The sequence below is a fragment of the Rana temporaria genome, chromosome 6, assembly GCF_905171775.1.
Source record: "Rana temporaria chromosome 6, aRanTem1.1, whole genome shotgun sequence".
Lineage (NCBI taxonomy): Eukaryota > Metazoa > Chordata > Amphibia > Anura > Ranidae > Rana > Rana temporaria.
The window spans coordinates 196,400,098-196,424,338 of NC_053494.1; positions in this window are offsets into that span (position 1 = coordinate 196,400,098).

A 24,241-nucleotide genomic window follows, 5' to 3' on the forward strand; every position below is an offset into this window, starting at 1 on the left:
TGACAGCAGAACACCCCCTCCCCCCGCTTCTCAACTTTCTTTAATGTTACATGTCACTGTCTCAGCGCCCTCCGCTTTGCATTTTTAATGTGCCAGGTCATTTTGCTTAGGGCCCCAGGTAGGTCAGGATCAGCACTGGGTCTTGTAATGACCTGGCGGGAGTGATGGCGTGGAAACTCATGCTATTTTTTTCAATGATTTTTATCCATATTGCAGGGACCAAACATTAAAGCCGCAAGCAGTATTACATTTCTTTTTTCTTATAGTAATCTCATGTTGTGCAGGGACATTTCTAAACACTTGCCACTACTATAGACACCCAGCAAGTACGATATTTAAAGGAATTTTTCATTTTTTTTTCACTTTAAGCATCATTAAAATCGCTGCTCCAGAAAAAACTACAGTTTTTAAAACTTTTTTTTCCATTGATACATGTTCCCTGGGGCAAGACCCGGGTTCTCAAAGACGTTTTCCAACAATAACTTACATATTGGGCTTTAAAATGAGCACTTTTGAATTCGAAAGTTGGGGTTCTAAATGTTTGTGCGAACGTTCGGTTCTGTTCGAAAGTTCTGGTGCGAACTGAACACGGGTATGTTCGGCTCATCCCTAATCCCTAATAACAACACCAATCACTGATCATTGGAACCTGCATCGGGCAGAAAGGCATCCTCTTCTCTTCTCTTTACTATCCCTTTATTTTTCCTTTCCCTCTTCTAATCTCTCCCCCTTAACTTTTCCATTTGACTTCATAGTTTTTCCTTAGTTACCTAGGAATTCTCAGGTATGGACACTGGTTTATCATACTAAGGTTAGGTTTTTAGACTATGCTTTAGTCCAACGGGAACAGGATCTTGTACCCACGTCAGAGTCTGTAATATTCTTTAGACTGGGCAACATAGGATGACAATGATATAACACCTCTTCCTTAAGTAAGAAGTCTATAGACGATAATGGACATTGGAGGGGGGGGACCTTGGCACATCCTTAGACACGGTGTGATCCCTTTTGGGGTGTCTGAGGGGGAGCGGGTCTCCAACCCTCCCTAGAGTAGCTAGGTGTCCACAGCCACAGCCAAAGACACATACTTATTTTCTACTTTGTAGCTCTCAGTGTCTCACTGGTATGTTAACTAGTAGACTACTGTTACAGTCTATGGTTTCACTGTGAATTCTACTGTAATGCTTTTACTATGTGGAAAATAAAAAAAATGTCATGATAAAAAAAAAAATCCCCAAAAGGTCCCTTGTCAATCATGATGCCTGCTGAAGACTCGCCAAAACAAAAACAAAACTGACGCCACGATACATACAACTGATCCCAGCCCTAACACTACACGAATGACAGCTCCCGCCCGGAGCATGCTGGGACTGTGACATCATAAGAGGCCAATATAAATCGTTGCGCACCGCACACCCAACATTACAGCGGGAGGGAGCGTTGAGTCAACATCGGAAGAAAAGAGGGAAGAAGGCGACGAGGAAGACCGGGCTTCTTTCGTCTTCTCCGCTCTCTTCCTGCTCACCACGCTCCTCGCTCCCCACTTCTTCTGGGGGCCCCCTTATTAAAGACAAAACAATGGGGGTAGTGGCGCTTTAATCAGGTATGCAAGACAATATGTCCGTTGAATGATAGTCCTTTTATGTATTATACAGCGTGTGTCACACAATGGGAGAAATTGGAATGGGGAATGGAAAAAAATGGGAAAAAGTCCTATAGATTAAAATAATGCAAAGTCCATGTTCCAGGGCAAGCCTCCAGGGGGAAGATGAGAGCAGGCTCCAAATATGCAAAACAAAAGAAAGAAGGCGCCACCAGGTCAGGAACAATGTGATTTTAATTTTACAATAGGTGCATTATCCACTTGCATTTAAAATGAGAGAATTCGGCATACAAGTCCTTGCAGGCCCATAGGTGGCGATCATCCGCTGCAGATGTAGGCTGTGATGTTAAAAATATCCCCTGGGATCTTCGTCAGCTGGGAATCCAGGAAGTCCAGGCAATGTGTGCACCAAGAGTTTGGCTTGAGACACAGACATAAACAGCATGGGAGCGCAATGATGTCACGGGCAGCGACAGAGCGACTACTTTTCGGAGCATGCACCATAGGCTGCTAGGCGCGCTCCTTTTTTAAGGGGGGCTCCCAGATTCCGATAAGCCCACCGCCCGAAGACCCCGACAACCAATGTGCAGGGTTGTCGGGAAGGGGCTCTTGTCCTCATCAACATGGGGGCTAGGTGCTTTGGGGTGGGGGGTGACCCCCCCATGTTGAGGGCATGCGGTCTGGTACGGCTCAGTTGGTTGGGCTTTTGCTCGTCTCCACCCCCTTTCCTGACCAGCCCGGGCTGGTGCTCGGATAAGGGTCTGGTATGGATTTTTGGGGGGACCCCACGCTGTTTTTTCGGCGTGGGGGGTTCCCCCTTAAATCCATACCAGACCGAAGGGCCCGCTATGCTCATGAAGGGGGAATCCATGCCGTTTTTTTTTTTTTTTTCCCAAAAATTGGCGTGGAGTTCCCCTTCATGAACAAGTCGTGTACAAGTCGCATGCCAAAGTCGGATCTGTTAATACGGAATCCGACTTTGATCTGACTTCAGAAAAAAAGTAATGCAGGAACTACTTTGAAGTCGGCACGACTTAAAGTTGTGCCAGTATGAATGGTAGTCATTGAAAATCATGAAGAATGACTTGTCATACGATTTTGCCATCCAAAATCGTGCTACAAGTCGTATAAGTGTGAAAGGGGACTTAGACTGCTGGGTCAGAGTGCATGGATTCATATTGTTTGTGTGCTGAAAGCCACTACATAATCGGGAAAACAACCCTGATAATCATTATTTGTGATGCCATTATCAGATTGAATATAGTGTTTTACTACATTCAATTATCCCCAATCAGAGGCAGTTTCAGGGGTACCACTAAACGTGGTTCCCAAATGTTAGTGCTATATCAGTGCTGTCAGTAGGGCCTCAGAACTAGGAACCTGCACTACTTTGCGTTCCCGGTTCCACAGTAGAATGTAGATAATTCTACTTTAAGGAAGAGACATAATATTAAGGGGCATTAATAACATTAATCTACAAATTGAGGATTGGAACACTTTTTTTAGACTGTGGTAATCAACCAGTTGAGAGGACGCCATCTTTGCTAGCAGGGTAGAAGCCTCAGATTAGCAAAACTACAGTTGCTTTCTAGATCTGCTTGGGGCTCTAGCTACTGGTTATAACAAAAACTAATTTATAATAATTTATATTTATATGAATAACAGAAAAAGTACATTTGTATTTTTTAGCACTTAAATGAATAAAGCAAATATAATAAAACAGTATAGGCTGATTGTTCTTATTACTCTTGAATGCTGTTTCAGTACATTGTGGAATTTCTTTTAAAAATTATGACATTTGGGCCAACTTGCCAGTTAAAATTAATTTAAGGAATATATGAGTTTTGCTGAAATTTATTACTGTGGAAAGGATGCTGGGCTTCCTTTAATTCACAGCTGATGGGTTGACAGATTGTTTCCTCAAAACACTGACAGTGGATATATAGCATGAAATTTTAGGCATCTGGAGAAAAAGCAAAAGCGAAAACTAATTTATAGTGGTGGCTTTATATATTTAATTTAGTAAAAAGCTACTTGTAAACTTAAAATATAAATACTTTGAGGGAAAATTAATTTTTCTGGTTAAAGAGACAACAAAATTGCGAGACAGAAATATACTGATCAGCCATAATATTATGACCACCCACCATAACATGAATACCCACCTAATACTGAGTTGGAGCACCTTTTGCCACCACAACAGTCCTGACTTAAGGCATGGAATCCCCTGGACATCTGAAGGCATTCTGTGGTATTTGGTACCAAGCCGTCAGTAACACATCCTTTAGATCCTGTAAGTTGCAAGGCCTCCATGGATTGGACTTGTTTTTCCAGCACAATCCACAATTTTGCACTGTTGTATCATCTGTGGTCCCAAATGTTTAACCACTTGCCAACTGCGCTATAGCCGAATGATGGCTAAAGCACGGACGGCTAGTTCTAGGGCACCATCATACGATGAAGTCGTCCCATGATCGCGTCTGCCACGCACCTGGGGCACACTATATGATCACAGTGTCTGGAGGATGCTGCTGCTGATCATAGATTGAGGTAAACAGCTGATCAGCGGCTCATAACCATGTGATCAGCTGTGTCCAATCACAGCTCACAGCTGTTCACGGATGTAAACAAAAGTCGGCCAGCTTACAGCATAAGGAGAAGAGAGCCGATAACTGGCTTCTGTATAGGAACATCTACACTGATTGTCAGTGTCCTGATTATCAGTGCAGTCCCAACAGTGCCCACCAGTGCTGCCAATCAGTCTATGCACAAAGGTAAACAACCTTTTGTGTGCAGCAGCCCTCCATAATATTTACCCGAGCCCTCTCTCAATCAAGCAATGGTGAGCCTTGCTTCTCCAGGGACTCGCACTCCTGATTGGCTTTTGGCAGTAGCTGGGGGCCATTGGCTCCCGATGCTGTCAATCACAGACAGGGAGCCAACCAGGAGGTGGATGGGACAGGGCCGAGCCACAGCTTTATGTCTGCATGGACACACAGAGCAGCGTCTCACCCTGGGTGTCCCCATAGAAAGCCATTAGCTGTGGGGGCACTCGGCAGGAGGAAGGGGCCAGGAGTTGCAGACGTCTAAAACTTGAAAAGGAGGATCAGGGCTGCTCTGTGCAAAATCAATGCACAGAGCAGGTAAGTATGACATGTTTGTTTGTTTGTTTTTTTTTCAGTTTTTTAAAAAAAATAAAAAACAAGACTAATATCCCTTTTACCAGTCGATACACGTTGGAGCTCTGGACCCATGCATGGGGATAATTACTTTTTACTGTGCTACTGTTACTACTTTGTACACTGTTTCCCGGTTCACAAGGGGATATTTCAATGTCATCTTAACCACTTCACAACCCGCCCATAGACATATGACATCCGCAGGAGGGATCTCCCATTCTGAGCGGACGTCCTGGGCTTCCCGGTCATCTGGGAGGCACTTGCGATTGCCCATTAACACAGCAGGATCGTGGATCTGTGTGTGTAAACACACAGATCCACATCCTGTCAGGTAAGAGGAGACAGATGGTGTGTTGCCAGTACAAAGGAACACGGATCGGTCTCCTCCCCTTGTGAGTGCCCTCCCCCACAGTTATAATCACTCCCTAGGACACACAGTAAACCCCCATTGATCGCCCTTATTGTTAACCCCTTCCCTGCCAGTCACATTTACACAGTAATCAGTGCATTTTTATAGCACTGATCGCTGTATAACTGTGAATGGTCCCAAAATAGTGTCAAAGGTGTCCGATGTGTCCGCCGCAATGTCACAGTCCCGATAAAAATTGCAGATCACTGCCATTACTAGTAAAAAAAATATGCCATAAATCTATCCCCTATTTTGTAGATGGTATAACTTTTGCGCAAACCTATCAATATACGCTTATTGCAAATTTTTTTACCAAAAATATGTAGAAGAATACATATCGGCCTAAACTGAGGACATTTTTATATATTTTTTTTAAATTGGGATGTTTATTATAGATAAAATTTAGTTTTTTTCAAACTTGTCACTCTTCTTTTGTTTATAGCGCAAAAAATTAAAACCGCAGAGGTGATCAAATACCACCATAATAAAGCTCTATTTGTGGAAAAAAAACTAACATTTTTATTTGGGTTAAATTTGTTGCATGACCGCGCAATTGTCATTCAAAGTGCGACAGCGCTGAAAACTAAAAATTGGCCTGCAGAGGAAGGGGGTGAAAATGGCCGTTATTGAAGTGGTTAATAAACATTGTATTTTAGCCTAACTTTATATACATTTTTAGATTTATTTGGTATAGTAAAGTCCCCCTCCCACCCTTTCCTTCTCCTTTGTGGGTTATAGCATGCAACAACATATGGGCTAATATAGAGCTAGATTGGGATACAGGAACACAATTGCTGTACTGGGTCAGTATGAGTTCTTACATATACAGTATGTTTCTACAATGTGTTTAGCTGTTTGGTTGGAATTGCCCTTAAAATCCACTAAGGTAGAACATCATCAATTTCTCTCTGACAATCAAATCCATTTTGTTAAAACCGTAACTCCAATAGTAAAAGGTTGAGCCACCAGTCACCTTATGCATACCATAGGGTTATTCAAAGAGCTTTCAGGAGCAAGAGTGCAGGTCGACCACAGCCTGCTAGCACGCTCAAGGCGGCATGGAACAACATATAAGTGTTTAATTATCAACAATGAAACCACATCCATTTATTGTGTTTCCTAGAATATCCCTGGTGACTTTACAATGCCATGTGGCTGAGACCACTGTAATGAAAAAAGTAAGTGAGGCAGTGTTCTGTAAAACAAACTTTAATACAGAGCTCTGCAGGGAATGTCAAGGTGCGGGCTTACTGTTTGACCTTGGACCTCCATTAAAGTACCTTCAGCTTATTTCATATCACCAGATCAGCAGATCGGTAGGAAAAAGGAGAGAAAGAACAATGGGACACCAAGAAATACACACGCTAACCTCCTAATCTGTGAAACTCTGCTGGGAATGTTTTAACTGTGCAAATGAAGCAGATACTTAACAAGGAAACAAACAAAAAAGTGCACATAAACACAAGGTACCCGTGTGAGTGATCTGAGTCACCCCTTGAGCGGATTCTCCGAAAAGCTGAACTCCTGCAAAACAGCTAAATACATAGTTGAAATACATACTGTGAAAATATTTTTGTCCTCTAATGTAGGGTGACCAGACATCCCTGTTTTGGGGACAGTCCCCGGATTGAAGACACTGTCCCCGGACCAAGTCTGTCCCCGGTTTTGTCCTTGGATTGGATTTGAACAGGGGTTGGAGCAATTTCGAAGACAGTCAGTGCAGAATAAAAAAAAAATCAGAATTACGCACCCTCGCTCCTACTAGCTTAGGGGGGTGTATTTTTTTTCCATTATCTGTGCCCCTTTCTGATGATCATGTACTGGTCGTAGCAGAGGGAATATTTCTTCAGTTTCGGGTGCATGCCCATTCAGCTCCACTCGCATGTTCTTCTGCCTTGGCTCAAGTCCCGGCCAGCCGCATGCCTGCTTATGTACTTGCCTTCCCTGGCAGAGTGATCTTCCTCCACCCAGTAGTAGCCGGGGCCCAGAGAGTAATGCCGCGTACACACCATCACTTTATGTGATGAAAAAAAACGTAATTTTTTGGTGAAGTAAAAAAACTAAGTTTTTGAAACTTCATTTTCAAAAACGACGTTGCCTACACACCATAGTTTTTTCAAAATGCTCTAGCAAAGCGAGGTTACGTTCACCACTTTTTTCCATTGAAGCTCGCTTCATAACTAGCTTCTGAGCATGCGCGGGTATAAAAACGTTGTTTTAAACGTCGTTTTAGCTACACACAGTCAATTTCTGTGAAGTAAAAAACGACGTTTTGAAAAACGATACAAAAAATTGAAGCATGCTTCAATTTTTTTTTGTCGTTTTTCACAAGACATAAAACAACGTTTTCCCCACACACGGTCATTTTAATTGACGTTTTTAAAAACGTAGTTTTTTTTCATCACATAAAGTGATGGTGTGTACGTGGCATAAGACTTGACCGGCTGTGAGGCGGTGACCGGCAGAGAGTCGCTGATTGCCGCCATTACTAGTAAAAAAAAAAAAAATGTATCCCCGGATTTCATTAAAAAAATCTGGTCACCTAAAGCCCCGTACACACGATCGGAATTTTTGATGTGTGTATGCCCCATCAGACTTTTTTCAGAGGAATTCAGAGTTTAGATAGAGAACATGTTCTCTTTTACTCTGATAGAATTCCGTCGGAATTCTGATGGTCCTGTTGTTTGGCCAGGTAAAAGCCGATCGTGTGTACGGGGCATTACTCTAACGTTATCACTGCTGCTGGTAGGATTAAGCTGGATTTGGTCCAAACTCAGTTTGGCAAAGCCCGTATGAAACTGTCACATGATTAGCATCCCTGCTGACCAGGGCGTCCCTAAAGGGGCAGGGGTGCTCGTATTGTTATTGACCTAATTTGGGCATGTTCAATCAATGTTATTAACCTATATAGGCCATGTGGCCATATTAGGTCAATTACATCCCTGCCCCTTTGCATATGTGCAGCTGTGGGGTGGGGAATTCGCTAACCTGAGATGATTGGGCAGGTGGGGATGTGATCTTGTGACAGATTCTTACAGGTTCTGCCAGACTTGCTATGTACTGAACCCTGCTCATCCCTAGCTGTGAGACAGTAAAGCCAAGCCCCTGAGTTCCAGTGCAGTTAAAGTGTTGCTACACCCTGCATTCACTATATCTGGTCTCCCACAGTACACCAAACATCTAAATTATATTAGTAAATATAAACGGCTAAATACCTTTTCTCATCAGCATTATATAGAAGTCTTGTGACTTGTAGGAAGTATTTTCATTCTCCCATGTCCTATAAGGATGCAGGACCCCTGACCCTATGTCTGGACAGTGATGATTGGCCCTGTTGTGATCACATGCACTCTACCAAGAAAGAAAAAAACAACTCTCTAGCAATATACATCAAACTGAGCATGTGTAGACTGACTCCACTAACTGTCTTATCCAGAGATGTTTTGGAGACAATGCAAGAGGAGGCTCTGTACTTACAAGATCAAACAGCCTTTTTACACAATCCAGAGGATTAACCCCTTGGTTTCCAAAGTGAGTATAACAAGCATATACAGACTAATTTTACTGTTGTGGGTTTAGTAACGTTTTAAAGAGCTGGGCCGCTCCCAGATAGCCAGGATAAATTTACACAAATTTGTGGCAATATTAAATTGTAAGTCTGTTAACTTGTTGCACATTTTCACTGGCAAGTTTTACACTTGCAGATCACTTTAAGAACAAGTTCTAGTTGACACTTTTCCAATTTGTAGCACATTTGCATACCAAATCTCTAGCAAAAGAAAAGTTGCAGTGGTGAGTCTACAATAAGAGCAAGTCTAGAGCATGAAAATTCAGTCAAAGTGACTCCTGTGGTGGGATGACTATTACACAACATACCATATTTATCGGCGTATACCGCGCACTTTTTTGCCCTGAAAATCAGGGCAAAATCGTGGGTGCGCGATATACGCCGATACCCGCATCCCGCGCTGTGTTTGAACCACTGCGAAGGCATATACATAGCGCAGTACACTCGGGTATAGTCGGGCAGGCTCGGCTCCTCTCGCGGTCACGTCCTGTGCATCCTGTACGTCCTTTACGCGAGAGGAGCCGAGCCTGCCCGACTATACCCGAGTGTACTGCGCTCGGGATATGCCGGTGCAGTGGTTCAAACACAGCGTGGGAAGCGGGGATCGAGCGGGGAGGACACCACGATGGCCGCAGAAGGACGCCGGACCAGACGAGGCCGCCAATGGACGCGATGGACGACGGGCAGGATGCGATGGACGACGGGCAAGACACCGACGAGGGACATCCAAACTGTAAGTATTTTTTTTTCCAGGAATTTTCCTTCAAGTTTGGGGGTGCGCGCTATACATCGGGGGGCGTCATAGCAAGATAAATACGGTAACTGCACCACAATTTGCAACATACTTGTGGAATGTTGGCAAAGAAAGTTGATCTGGGGTCATGCAATGCAGACTTGCTGCATTTGTGAAACAAACGTGTGAAGCCTGGCAAGTCTGGCAATAGCTTAGCAAGTCATTTTCCAACTTGCAGCTCAATTGCTTGCAATCTAGTTTGAGCGCACCCTTCGGTGTCTATTCAACAAATTAGGCTATAGACCTAATATACAGTAGGCCTAATATTGCTGTGTTAGGTCAATGTCATTGACCTAATATGGCCATATTAGACCAATGACGTCAATTGGCACCAGAGAGATGATGCACATTTCAGCCACCTGCTGCTACACTAAACCACTGCCCTGCCCCAGATCAAAAACAAATAGGCCTAGCTCACAGCTAAGCCTTGTCTAAATTTACCTACATTGGCAGCAAAAACACAAACACTACTTTAGCACTTACCTACCTAAGGTGATTTCATACATCTATTTTCCGAAGACAACCTCTGGATATGACGTTGAGAATGTGCACTCAACTTCTTTGGTCGATCATGGCGAGGCCTGTTCTGAGTGGAACCTGTCCTGTTAAACCCCTGTATGGTCTTGGCCACTGTGCCGCAACTCAGTTTCGGGGTCTTGGCAATCTTCTTATAGCCTATGACATCTTTATGTAGAGCAACAATTCTTTTTTTTCAGATCCTCAAAGAGTTCTTTGCCATGAGGTGCCATGTTGAACTTCCAGTGACCAGTATGAGAGAATGAAAGCGATAACACAAAATGTAACACACCTGCTCCCCATTCAAACCTGATGACCTTGTAATGAGTCACATGACATTGGGGAGGAAAAATGGCTAATTTGGACATTTTCTTTTGGGGTGTACTCTCTTTTGTTACCAGAGGTTTCAACATTAATGGCTGTGTTGAGTTATTTTGGGTGGACATCAAATTTACACTGTTATACAAGTTGTACACTTACCACTTTACAGTTTATTGTAGCAAAGTGTAAATGTGATCTTGTGACAGCTTCTAACAGGTTCTGCCTAACTGGATTTGTACCACACCTAGCTCATCACTGGAAGTCAAAGCCAAGCCTCTGACTTCCAGTGCAGTTAAAGTAGTCAGTCAATGAGCACCTCGTCTAGTGAATATTCTATAAATTGCTTTACTTAAAGCGGGAGTTCACCCATTTAAAAAAAATAAAAAAATCTCCCCTTAGCTTCCTGCTCGTTCGGTCTAGGGGAATCGGCTATTTATATTAAAATATGTGCAGTACTTACCCGTTTTCGAGCTGCATCTTCTTCCGTCGCTTCCGGGTATGGGTCTTCGGGAGCCGGCGTTCCTTCTTGATTGACATTCTTCCGAGAGGCTTCCGACGGTCGCATCCATCGCGTCACTCGTAGCCGAAAGAAGCCGAACGTCGGTGCGGGTCTATACTGCGCCTGCGCACCGACGTTCGGCTTCTTTCGGAAAATCGTGACGCGATGGATGCGACCGTCGGAAGCCTCTCGGAAACCTGTCAATCAAGAAGGAACGCCCATTCCCGAAGCCCATACCCGGAAGCGACGGAGAGGATGCGTCTCGTAAACGGGTAAGTACTGCACATATTTTAAAATAAATAACCGATTCCCCTAGTAATAACGAGCAGGAATCTAAGGGGGAAAAGTGCCCTCTAAGGGTGAACCCCCGCTTTAATAAAATGTTACAAAAATGAAAACACACACTATTGAAAACATAAAGAGCATATCACAAATTACTTTCATGTAAAATCATCATTGATAATTGAAATTATTCAGTCGCTATGCAATACTTTGCCTTCAAGCAGTACGGCTTGGTCAAGGATCTGCCTGTGGCCTTGCCAATTGGACAATGAAAAAAGCAGCAGCATCTTGATGAGATCATCCCTGTGCCATGCCGTCCTGTCGGTATGATCACAATATCAGACTGAAAACTCTTGCAATGACATGTGCAATGTCATATATTCCTAACTGGCTCAAGGCATTTTTTCTGGGGAGTACAACTATAAAGGGGATTAAAGGAAGCTAATCTGAAAATATTCGAATATACCTCATATACAAAAATATCTCAAAAATTACATGAATGTACATTATACAAATCATAAATGATGCAAATACTGTCCGGCATACGGTACCATCACCAAATTTGGGAGGTAAGTTGTAGCTGAAAGCTTTCAGCTACAACTTACCTCCCAAATTTGGTGATGGTACCGTATGCCGGACAGTATTTGCATCATTTATGATTTGTATAATGTACATTCATGTAATTTTTTAGATATTTTTGTATATGCTTAATCTATTTTTGTAATAAATTGATATCATTTTTTATACATTTTGAAACCTTTTTTTTGTGTTGCCTACACAATCCCATTCCATGAGGTATATTCGAATATTTTCAAGTACTATGGGATGACGGCAACCACATGCTGTCATATGTGAGTTGGTTCTTTTTCTAAAGGAAGCTAATCTAAAGAGAAATATAAGTGCCAGTTACATTTAGAAGCAGATTGTGGCATTCATTTATGTATCTGCCTTCAGATAAAGCCAAATTAGGACACAACATATAATTTCAAGCTGCATGCACATTGTATGTTCTTATTTTGAATGTGAGCTGCAGCGCCACCTGCCCTGCATTTTGCAAATCTCATCATGCTTTCCCTTCTGAGAAGGGACTTAGTGTTGGATCAATCTTTATGGAATAACTGCATGTGAGAAATACATGTTCCCGTTTAAAATTAAACAGTTTTTACACAGGGTGATGACAAAATATTGATACTTTTGAAAATGAATACTGCACTAGTAAAACAACACTGCTGCATCTGATTTACTTAGCTTGTTCCTCTGCCCCATCCTGCTGCCCCTGGACATTAGTCTCAGTATTCCCGGAATATGATAAATGCTGATGAAGTCCTGGCATTACATAGTTAAAATGCCATGATGCATGTATTTAGGAAATTTGCGATATTGTCTCTCTGCATAATGAGATAGAGGTAATACAAGGAATTCTACAGCTATAAGGACAGACTTAATATGTACTACCAACTCTTTTTCTGTCTATGTTAAAGGGGTTGTAAAGGTTAGTTTTTCACCTTAATGCATCCATTAAGTATTGCAGAAATGATGAGAAGAAATCGTTAGGCATGTGCATTTCGTTTCGTTACGAATCGGAATTCGGACACATTTTTCATTATTAGGACATTCGGATGCATACGAATTCCCAAATTGTAATATTAACCGAATCCGAACGAACGTTTTCGAATCGAAAACCTGCGGACGAAATTCGAATCGAATTTGAAAACAAATTATATTCAAATTGAATTCGAAAACAATTTGATTCGAAAACAAATTCGAATGAAAATTGAAAGCAAATTTGAATCAAAATCTAAAAAATATAAATCGATTTCTAAAAAAGAATACAATAGAATAGAATATAAAATAATAAAACAATAGAATGAAAATCAAAGAATAGTAAAGAACAGAATGGAATTTAATAGAATGTAATCAAATACAATAGAATATGACCTGGCTTCTTCTATCTATCTTCCATTTTCTGAAATTCAAAATTCATATAGAATGAACTCAAATTCGATTAGAAAAATATTAGAAGAGTAGAATAATAAAATATATATATATATATATATATATATATATATATATATATATATATATATATATATATATATATATATATATATATATATATATTTTATTCTACTCCATTCTAATATTTGAAATATAATCTTATTTGGTTGAAATATTAACGATAGCGGATGAAATATTATTGAATTCTGTTGAAATATTTTCGAATCCGATTGAAATATTATCAAATCCGGTCGAAATATTATCGAATCCGGTCGAAATATTTTCGAATTCGACCGAGTTTTTCTAATTCGGTCGAAAAAGAACGAATTCCGAAAATGAATTTAACACATGTAACGAATCTAACTTAACGAAATTAATTAAATAACAAATTAAAACGAAACGAAACAAAACACATTATTCCCTTTTGCACATGCCTAGAAATCGTCTACTTTATATAAAAATTACAAAATATTTTTATTAAATACAAAAAGTATTAAAATTTATGGTCCAATCAATAAATCAATAAATGGTCCCATATAGAGTCACATAAAGAGACTACATGGATACAAAAAACATTTATTGTATATAAACAGAGTACATATATGAAAATGGGTGGCTAGGATGCTCAATAAGCCGCACAGTTACTGTATGCTTACCCAAAAGTACCCGCTGGACCAAGTGGTGGACCAACTTTAGAGACGTGAGGTCAGAGTATGAAAACCCTCGGATGGAAAAAATTGAGAGTGTACCAGGACGAATCACAAAAGGACGCTATATGGGGCCAATGTGAAGATAATGGATCAGAAAAGACACATATAAATGTACATAATATGCACATATATATATATATGTGTAATATCTAGTGAATATTTAACATGATCACGTGTAGGTAGTCTAAAAGACAAAACCTTAAGTACTGATAGATAAGCAAATATACTTACAAAAAGAAGATAGAGATGAACAAAGACACGACAGCAGCGCCAATCACCTGCTGACTCCTTAGGGGGAGGGCAAAAAACGGTATGCATGCTGCATATAGTCAGACCACTGCTCTGTGTCCTTTCCTCATAATTGGGTGCCGGTGGACGTCGGGTCCATGGTACCCACAAGTCAGCTCCCGGAAGTGTCGGATCACGTATATATACTACCTGTGAAACTGCTATAGGGCGGACATGAACTGGTTAACCTATCAATAAATACTGCTAATACGAAACTCACTTAATCCTTCAATCTTGTTATGACTAAGGCCAAGATTGGGTGAAATGCGTAAGGTTAGTTGTTTGTATCTGTAATAACTGATGATATTTGGATCACATGCTGGCATAGGTGTGCGCAGTCTATTGCATTAGGGTGTGCACCCCAAAGCTCAAACACACACTATTGATCACTCACAATGTTCATTCAGAAAGGGAAGGGGATAGTCAATTACATATTTAACGGCCCCTTCCTCCACTCATCCTCAAACATCCTTGCAGCAACAGCTGACGGGAGAGGCGGGAAGCTGGTAGCACTGCAGGGGAAAGGAGGGAGCCAGGGAAGTAGGGGGAATCTGTGCTGTAAAGGGAGATTAGGGTGTGCCTGGGCACACCTGGCACACCCTGTGCGCACGCCTATGCATGCTGGCCTTTTAGAGCTTCTATAAAGGGGGTTAGATAATTATTAGCTGTGTCTCTGTTGGGGACAGAAACAGAAACAGGAAGAGATGTGTGCCCCCGTCTTTCCAATTGGGGCACACACAAGAACCAAAACACACAAGGCCTCAGTAGCGAGCAGATACCAGGAGGGAGGATACAACATTTTAACTAGATAGTAAAGAACACCAACAGTATTGCATCGAATATATTCTCAGACGTCAGATGCCTGCTGGAGGTGTCACATGACAGAAGGGACTCTATTAGGCTCCATGCACACTGGGCTTAAAAAAACGTCTGTTCTTTTTGGCGTAAAAAATCGGGGAGAGGAGGAGAGTGAGGAGGTGTGAGGGTGGGAGAGTGTAATCTCTCCCGTCCTCTTTTTTCCCTTTTTTTTTTTTTGTTGGTTGGGGGAGGGAAGGGGGTTATCACGGAGAAGAAAGGTAGAGGTTAAAGAGGAAAAGAGAAGTCAAATTTAATTAATGAAGCATAAAGGAGATAGGAAAATGCAAGACTGAAGTTTCTTTTTTTTTTTTTATTGATATTAGCAGATGGTTTAACCAATTAAGGACCACCGCACGACTATATACATCGACAGAATGGCACGGCTGGGCACAGGGACCCATATATACATCCCCTTTAAGAGCCGAGCCATGGGTCGCGAGCGCAAAGCGAAGCTCCGTGACCACACCCGCGGGACCCGATCGCCGCCGGTGTCCCGCGATTGGGTCACAGGAGCAGAAGAATGGGGAGAGGTGAGTGTAAACAAACCTTCCTTGTTCTTCTCTGTGGCAGTGTCATTAATCGTCTGTTCCCTGATATAGGGAACGACGATCACTGATGTCACACGTCCAGCCCCACCCCCTACAGTAAGAAACACATATGAGGTCACACTTAACCCCTACAGCGCCCCCTAGTGGTTAACCCCTTCACTGCCATTGTCATTTTCACAGTAACCAGTGCATTTTTATAGCACTTTTCGCTGTGAAAATGACAATGGTCCCAAAAATGTGTCAAAAATGTCTGATGTGTCTGCCACAATGTCGCAGATCGCTGATCGCCGCTATTAGTATTATAAAAAAAAAATATTAATACAAATGCCATAAAACTATCCCCTATTTTGTAAACGCTATAAATTGTGCTCAAACCAATCGATTTTTTTTTTACCAAAATAGGTAGAAGAATACATATCGGCCTAAACTGATGAAAAAAAAAATCATATATCTTTTTTGGGGATATTTATTATAGCAAAAAGTACAAAATATTGCATTTTTTTCCAAATTGTAGCTCTATTTTTGTTTATAGCGCAAAAAATTAAAATCGCAGAGGTGATCAAATACCACCAAAAGAAAGCTCTATTTGTGGGGAAAAAAAGGACGCAAATTTTGTTTTGGGAGCCACGTCGCACGACCGTGCAATTGTCAGTTAAAGCGATGCAGTGCCGAATCGCAAAAAGGGCAAGGTCCTTAAAGCGGGGGTTCACCCTAAAAACAATTTTCTAACATTACATTGAGCTCAGTCAAAATGTACCTCTACCCGAAAGAAGCCGAACGTCTGTATAGCGCCGATTTGACGTTTGGCTTCTTTCGGCAACTCGTGACGCTCCTTATGCAACAGGGGGGTAGTTTTTGTCATCAAGTCAATCACTAACTGCTGCATAGGATCGCCCACTCCCGCGGGATTCACTACCCAGAAGCCGGCTAAGAAAATAGCTATACGAGGTATGTACAGCATAAAAAAAAAAAATCGGCATACTGTCAATGTCGAGACTGAGCTCAATGTAATGTTAGAAAATTGTTTTTAGGGTGAACCCCCGCTTTAACCTGCATAATGGTCCAGGTCTGAAAACTTGTAATGTAAAAATCTATGGAAAAATAAAGAATAAAAAAAAAGTACCAAAACACTTTTTTAGTAGTGAGGGATAACGGGCCAGATTCACAAAGGGGATACGCCGGCGTATCTCCTGATACGCCATCGTATCTCTGTTTCTATCTATGCGACTGATTCATAGAATCAGTTACGCATAGATATCCATAAGATCCGACAGGTGTAATTGTTTTACACTGTCGGATCTTAGGATGCAGTACCGCGGCCGCCGCTGGGGGGAGTTTGCGTCGTAAACCAGCGTCGGGTATGCAAATTAGGAGTTACGGCGATCCACAACGGATTTTCGCATTCGCTACGTCGCCGCTAGTCTAGTTTCCCGTCGCAAAGTTAGTCGTCGTTTTGGGTGCCCTAACTTTAGTCAGCAATCGTATTGCTGTCTAAAGTATGGCCGTCCTTCCCGCGTCGAAATTTAAAATTTAACGTCGTTTGCGTAACACGTCCGGTAATACGGAAGTACGCTACGCGCGTCGCTGTTCGAAAAAATGACGTCACGGCGCGCAAAGCACAACGGGAATTGCGAAACTGAGCATGCGCAGTAGGTCCAGCGCGGGAGCGCGCCTAATTTAAATGGCACACGCCCATTTGAATTGGTCCGCCTTGCGCCGGAGGCCGCTGGCGTAGTTTTCATCGCAAGTGCTTTGTGAATCAGGCACTTGCAATGAAAACTTGCGGCGGTGTAACGTATCTACGATACGTTACGCAGCCGTGATTCTACGTGAATCTGGCCCAACATTTCTGTCAACCCACTTATCAAAAATACAAGGTAAGGCACTCAATTCCACCCTCCAACAAAGGTCCAAATAGTCCAATTCTCACCTGAACATCACATAGGACAGTCAACATGGGCTTTTTATTGATATTCTTTGTCTCAGACCTGCAGTAGAAATAGTCCTTTTTTTTTTTAGCTTGAGCTTCCCCAAAAAATACAATGCAAGAGTTAAGCTGTATTTTCCGGTACTCGTGTTCTTGAAAGTGGGTAAATTACATTTGATTCCAGTCCAGTGGTCCCCTGCATTCCGTGACTTTGCATTCACTCAGCCAGTTTGGACTTTATTATTCAAAACAGAAGCAGTAAGCAAAAAATATATATATATATATTTTTTTTTTAGCAGAGACGTGAGGGATTTGAGGACTAAGCCTGGCCAATCTCCATTCGTGCATATCATTCAGCCTGCCGGCGTACCATCAGAAGGTTTAAATGAGAGAATGATAAGCCACACCATGTTCTCAAAGATTATTATCAGCATTGATGGGTCATTAATAAACATAGTGCATTAGGTTTTCTGAATGTTATCGGATCCCATCATTCCTCATGACTAATCTGAAATGAAAGCAAAGAAAAAAAAAACATTTGCAATGTGTTTCTGATGCTCCTGCCCCTGGCTGTTTATCTGCAAAGAAAAATAGAGTCTGTTTCTTTGCTCATTTCAAGCCAGGGCCCCACACCAAAATGTACCTCTACCCGATCCCCCATTTATAACTGAAAAAAAAACACAGCTCCAGATCCCTACCTCAATCTGTGTTCATGTGATGCACTAGGTCCTGAGTCTTCTATATTCTGAACTCCAGAGCAGTAGTGTATTTAGTTTTGTGCTGCCCTAGGCCTGACTAAGCTCGTGCACCCCCTAATTTAAATATGACCCACCCCTTCCTGTCAATGCCACACCCCTTTATGTTTAAGACCCGCCCTGAAAATTTTAAGTGGGGACACTAGTTCTGAGAGCCTGTGGGGGGGGGGGCAATGGATTCCCTTAAAGTGGAGGTTGCCCCTAAAAAACAATTCTAACAATACATTGAGAAGACTGATTACACTGCGGGTATGCTGGGTTTTTTTCCGTACATACCTCGATATCGCCGTTTCATCCCTCGGCTTCCGGGTATGATTCTTGTGGGGCTGGGCGTTCCTAGTTGATTGACGTTCCTCCGACCGACGCATACTTGACGTCACGACTTTCCAAAAGAAGCCGAACGTCGCTGCGCAGGCGTCGTATAGAGCCGACTCTATACGGCGCCTGCGCAATGACGTTCGGCTTCTGTCGGAAAGTCGTGACATCAAGTATGCATCGGTCGGAGGAACGTCAATCAACTAGGAACGCCCAGCCCCACAAGAATCATACCCGGAAGCCGAGGGATGAAACGGCGATATCGAGGTATGTACGAAAAAAAACAGCATACCCGCAGTGTAATCAGTCTTCTCAATGTATTGTTAGAATTTTTTTTTAGGGGGAACCTCCACTTTAATTTGCATAGATTTCCTCTCACTTCCTGTTTTGCTATGGGGCAGGAAATGGAGGGAGATCTCTGCAATGTGACAGGAATGGTAAAAAATTAACTGACAGGGGCTATAACCCTCCCTTACTCTATCCATAATGAAAAAAAAAGTGTTGCCTATAGTTCTACATTAAGCACAAATTTCTGATAATTTTATGGAGAGGACTAAAAAGATATAACCATGCCGATGGTACAGCAGAAAACATATAGCACAGTGAGGAAGGTTTGTGGTCCAGGATAATAGGGCAGTCAAAATTATAAGAAGCCCCCCCCCCCCACAGTTGCTGAATGCCGGCCACCTGCATAACGGAAACAGTGCGGCCGCTTTATGGGTGGCGCTAGATTAATTTGCCTCTCAGCCCAGTCTTCTCCATAAGACTGGCGCTACACTTAGGCCCCGTACACACGACCGAACATGTTTGCTGAAACTGGTCCGCGGACCAGTTTCAGCAAACATGTTTGGTCGTCTGTACAGCCGAGCGGACAGAATTCCAGCGTACATTTGCCTGCCAGACCGTTTTCGAGCGGGCAAATGTTTCTAAACTTGCTTAGAAACATGCCCGCTGGAATCCTGTCCGTCAGACATGTTCGGTCGTCTGTACAGACTTACCGTACATGTCCGAGCGGCCGCCATCCCTCGCATGCGTCGAATGACTTTGACGGATGCGTGGAAGCATTGAACTGCCAGGGCCGCGCATATCGCAGCGTCATCATCGCTGCCTCGTCGCCGCGTATCGTGTACGCGCAGATTTTTGTATGATGTTGTGTACAGCCATCATACAGAAATGTCCGGGCGGGCATGTACGCTGAAAACGGTCCGGCAGACCGTTTTCATCGTACATGTTTGCCCGTCTGTACGAGGCCTTACAGTGTAGCTCAAGCTGGCGGGGACTCTTTCCGGAGTGGGAGTCCCCTTCTTTGGGTTCCCAAGTTACTGCCAGGTGGTGTGGACACATTCAATTAGCTTTCCATCGGCAGGACCCCAGCAATGGCATGAAGAGGATACCATGAATATGGATGACAACAAGGCCAGTGGATGGCACACATGGACTGCAGCAGGAGATCACATGTCCTTACTTCTAGAAAAAGGCCAGCAGGGGTCACAAGGTGAGTAAAAAACTGCTTTCAAGTAACATTTTTTTTTAAAGCAAAGGGGGGGTTGAAGGGATTGGAGAAGGTTAAAGTGGTTCTAAGTTTTTTTTTTACCTTCATACATCCGGTCCCGGAGCATGATGGGATCGTGGCGTCATTAGAGGCCTATATAAATCGGTGCGAGCCGCGTACCCGGCATTACAGCGGGAGGAAGCGACGCGTCAACATCTGAAGAAAAGAAGAAGGCGGAAGACGGCAAAGAAGAGCGGGCTGCGCCTCCGCTAGTAATTGAGCTAAAACGAAGATAGCGCCGGCCAGCCCTGAAGAAGAAGAAGGCACCGGAGAGTGAGCGGGAGAAGAACCGGAGAGCCCCGAGATGACAGCGGAGAGCAGTGAAGATGGAAGAAGACCCCCCGGAGAGTGGAGAAGACCCCCAGAGAGCGGAGAAGACCCCCGGAGCTGAATAATAAATTATTTTAAAACCCTGTGTTTTTTGTGTTTTATATATTGACATTTTTCTTCCAGGTGAATGGGTAGGAGTACGATGTACCCCATATTCATTCACCTAGGGTGGTGGGCCAGTATCTGGGGGCCCCCTTATTAAAGGGGGCTCCCAGATTCCGATAAGCCCCCGCCCACAGACCCCGACAACCAACGGCCAGGGTTGTCGGAAAGAAGCCCTGTCCTTATCAACATGGGGACAGGGTGCTTTGGGGTGGGGGGGCCGCAGGGCGCCCCCCTGCCCCAGAGCACCCAACCCCCCCATGTTGAGGGCATGTGGCCTGGTACGGCTCAGGAGGGGGGGCGCTCGCTCGTCCCCACTCCTTTCCTGACCGGCCGGGCAGCGTGCTTGGATACGGGTCTGGAATGGATTGTGGGGGGACCCCCACGCCGTTTTTTCGGCGTAGGGGGGTCTTACAATACATACCCGACTTAAGGGAACCCATGCCGTTTTTTTATTTAACATTTGGTGTGGAGTTCCCCCTCATGATTCATACCAAACGCCGTGGCTAGAATTGGTGGGAATCCAAGTCGGATCCCAGTCGCTTCTATGACGGCTTTTTCCCCATCGCGGCGAGCTGGCTCGGTGCTGGCTCCCACGACGGGGCTCGTAGGTGGTCAATCTCGCCGAGAAAGGGAGCGAGATTGCCACAATATTTCGGTCACCTACTGTACCTCCTGATTGGCGAGGAGGAACTTTAGTGTGACAATAGCGAAAATTCATTCACTTATCGTCACACAATTGGGTGGGTTCGGAGCACAATGCTCAGAGCCGACCCTTTTTTGAAGCCTGTTAGAGCCTCTGGCTCTATTTAGAAGCTTCAAAAAAACACCCATCCCACATCCCATCCATGGTTCAGTGCCTCGGATATGTAGATAAGGGGGCTGGACCAAAGATAGGGGAGGCGGTGCCTGTGTGTCATCTATGGATGGGCCGCCACTGAATGGGGTACACAACACAAGTATTATTGGACCCTAAGACTTTTTAATCAGAAAATGTCATATATATTATGAATTATGTATCTGGCAAAATGTATCTGTTTAGTGATTTTAAATCCTACCATAGCATTAACCTTGCAGAAATAATTTGTTTGCTGTAATCAAAATCTGCATTTAGATGTTGTATAACTATAAAGCACTTGATCAGCCTGTCAATGGTGGGTATTACTCAGCTGAAATATTATAATGTACAAGCTATATGTCTGCCTGCAATCTAATCATACAGCAGATGCTTTAGCAAAGCACAACAGAACAGTATATGGATGGTGGGGTATAGCAGATGTGCAACTTACTGTCTAAAAAAAGCAGCATCTGGCGTAATCTCACCATTTGTGGACACACAGCACTGCCTTCCTCTCCGTAATTAATCAGCAGATGTCCGTGTATTATGATGACCGAGAAATAAATGTGTCAAATTTCCAAAATAATTTTCTCCTTGTCCACAGGGAAGTGATTTGTTCAACTAAATCACAGCAACCTCATCTTTTTCAATTTACCCATAAGCAGCTATGAATGGGTATGGGGCATAGGTGTGCGCATCCTAAAGCTCAAACACGTGTGTGTGTCTACATATATGACCCGGGCACATTGATCTCCCTGCCGAAAAAATTGAACTCACTGAAAGAGAAGTATGTAAACACTTCTTTAATGGCCGGTAAGAGGAAGGTCTTTTCCATCTTCCTGCCAGCACGCAGAGCGATAATGCGAATGCGCATGGGGTGATTAGGGTGTCCCCAGGTACATCTGGCACACTCAGGCCCGGATTCATGTAGAAGCGTGTATCTTTGTGCGGGCGTAACGTATCCTATTTACGTTACGCCTCCGCAACTTTGACAGGCAAGTGCCGTATTCTCAAACCAAAGTTGCGGCGGCGTAGCATAAATAGGCCGGCGTAAGCCCGCCTAATTCAAATGTGGTAGATGTGGGCGTGTGTTATGTAAATTTAATGTGACCCCACGTAAATTATGCTTTTTACGAATGGCGCATGCGCTGTCCGTGAAAGTATCCCAGTGCACATGCTCCAAATTAACCCGCAAGAAGCCAATGCTTTCGACGTGAATGTAAATGAAGCCCAGCCCTATTCGCGAAAGACATACGCAAACGACGTAACATTTTCAAAATTCAAAGCGGGAACTACGTCCATACTTAACATTGGTACGCCTCATATAGCAGGGGTAATTTTACGCCAGGAAAAGCCTAACATAAACGGCGTATATGTACTGCGTCGGCCGGGCGTACGTTCGTTAATTGGCGTATCTATCTGATTTACATATTTCTAGGCGTAAATCAGCGTACACGCCCCTAGCAGCCAGCGTAAATATGCAGTTAAGATACGACGGCGTAAGAGACTTACGCCGGTCGGATCTAATACAAATCTATGCGTAACTGATTCTAAGAATCAGGCGCATAGATACGACGGCTCGGACTTAGAGTTACGACGGCGTATCTGGAGATACGCCAACGTAACTCGGACGAGAATCCGGGCCTCTGTGCGCACGCCTACAGTACAGGGTCTGAACCATTCTGACATATTTATTGCATCCACTTATACCAACAATCATCTTCTCTTGCTCCCACTTTCTCTTCGGTGTACCCCCAGGCTATACTTTTCTTAACCACTTCAGCCCCGGAAGATTTGGCTGCTCAATGACCAGGCCATTTTTTGCAATACGGCACTGCGTCGCTTTTACTGACACAGTCGTGTGATGTTGTAGCCATACAAAATTGACGTCCTTTTTCCCCACAAATAGAGCTTTGTTTGGGGGTATTCGATCATCTCTGCAGTTTTAATTTTTTTTTTGCTATAAACAAAAAAAGAGCGACAATTTTGTATTTTTTGCTGTAATAATTATCCCCATTTTTTTTTTTTTTTTTTAAAAGCACATTTTTTTCCTCAGTTTAGGCCAATATGTATTCTACATAGTTTTGGCAATAAAAATTGCAATGAGCGTATATTGATTGGTTTGCTCCAAAGTTACGAAATAGGGGAAAGATTTATGTAATTTTTATTATTATTATTATTTTTAATATTTTTATCATTATTATTTTTTTTTACTAGTAATGGCAGTGATCAGCAATTATTATCGGGACTGCAACCATGTGGTGGACAGATCGGACACTTTTGACACATTTTTGGCACCATTGGCATTTATACAGCAATCGGTGCTATAAAATGCACCAATTACTGTGTAAATGTCACTGGCAGGGAAGGGGTTAACAGTAGGGCATCATCAAGGGGTTAAGTGTGTTACCTAGGGAATGATTCTAACTGTGGGGGGGGGGGGTGGGACTGCGTGGGTGAGGAAAGCGATCATTGTTCATACTTAGACAGAGATCTACCTGTTTACATTGTGGTCAAAAGGCGAGCTGACGTATAGCTATGATGGTTTGCCCAGGGGAGGGGTTCATATTAAAAATAATAAAATTGCGCTAATGATCATAAATAAATAAATAAAAAATTATAAATTCATTGAATCGGGTCTATTTCCTATGCCCCGTATACACAACCGTTTTTTCCGACTGGAAAACTGCTTTGAGAGCTTCTCACCTGGAATCCCATCCGTGTGTATGCTCCATCACAGTTTTTCCAACGGGAAAACTACAGGACAAAAAAAAGATAGAGTGAGAGACACTTTTCACGGCATGACCCTGGCTTGAAACGGCACAGCGTGCCCTTTCAAGACGGCGCATG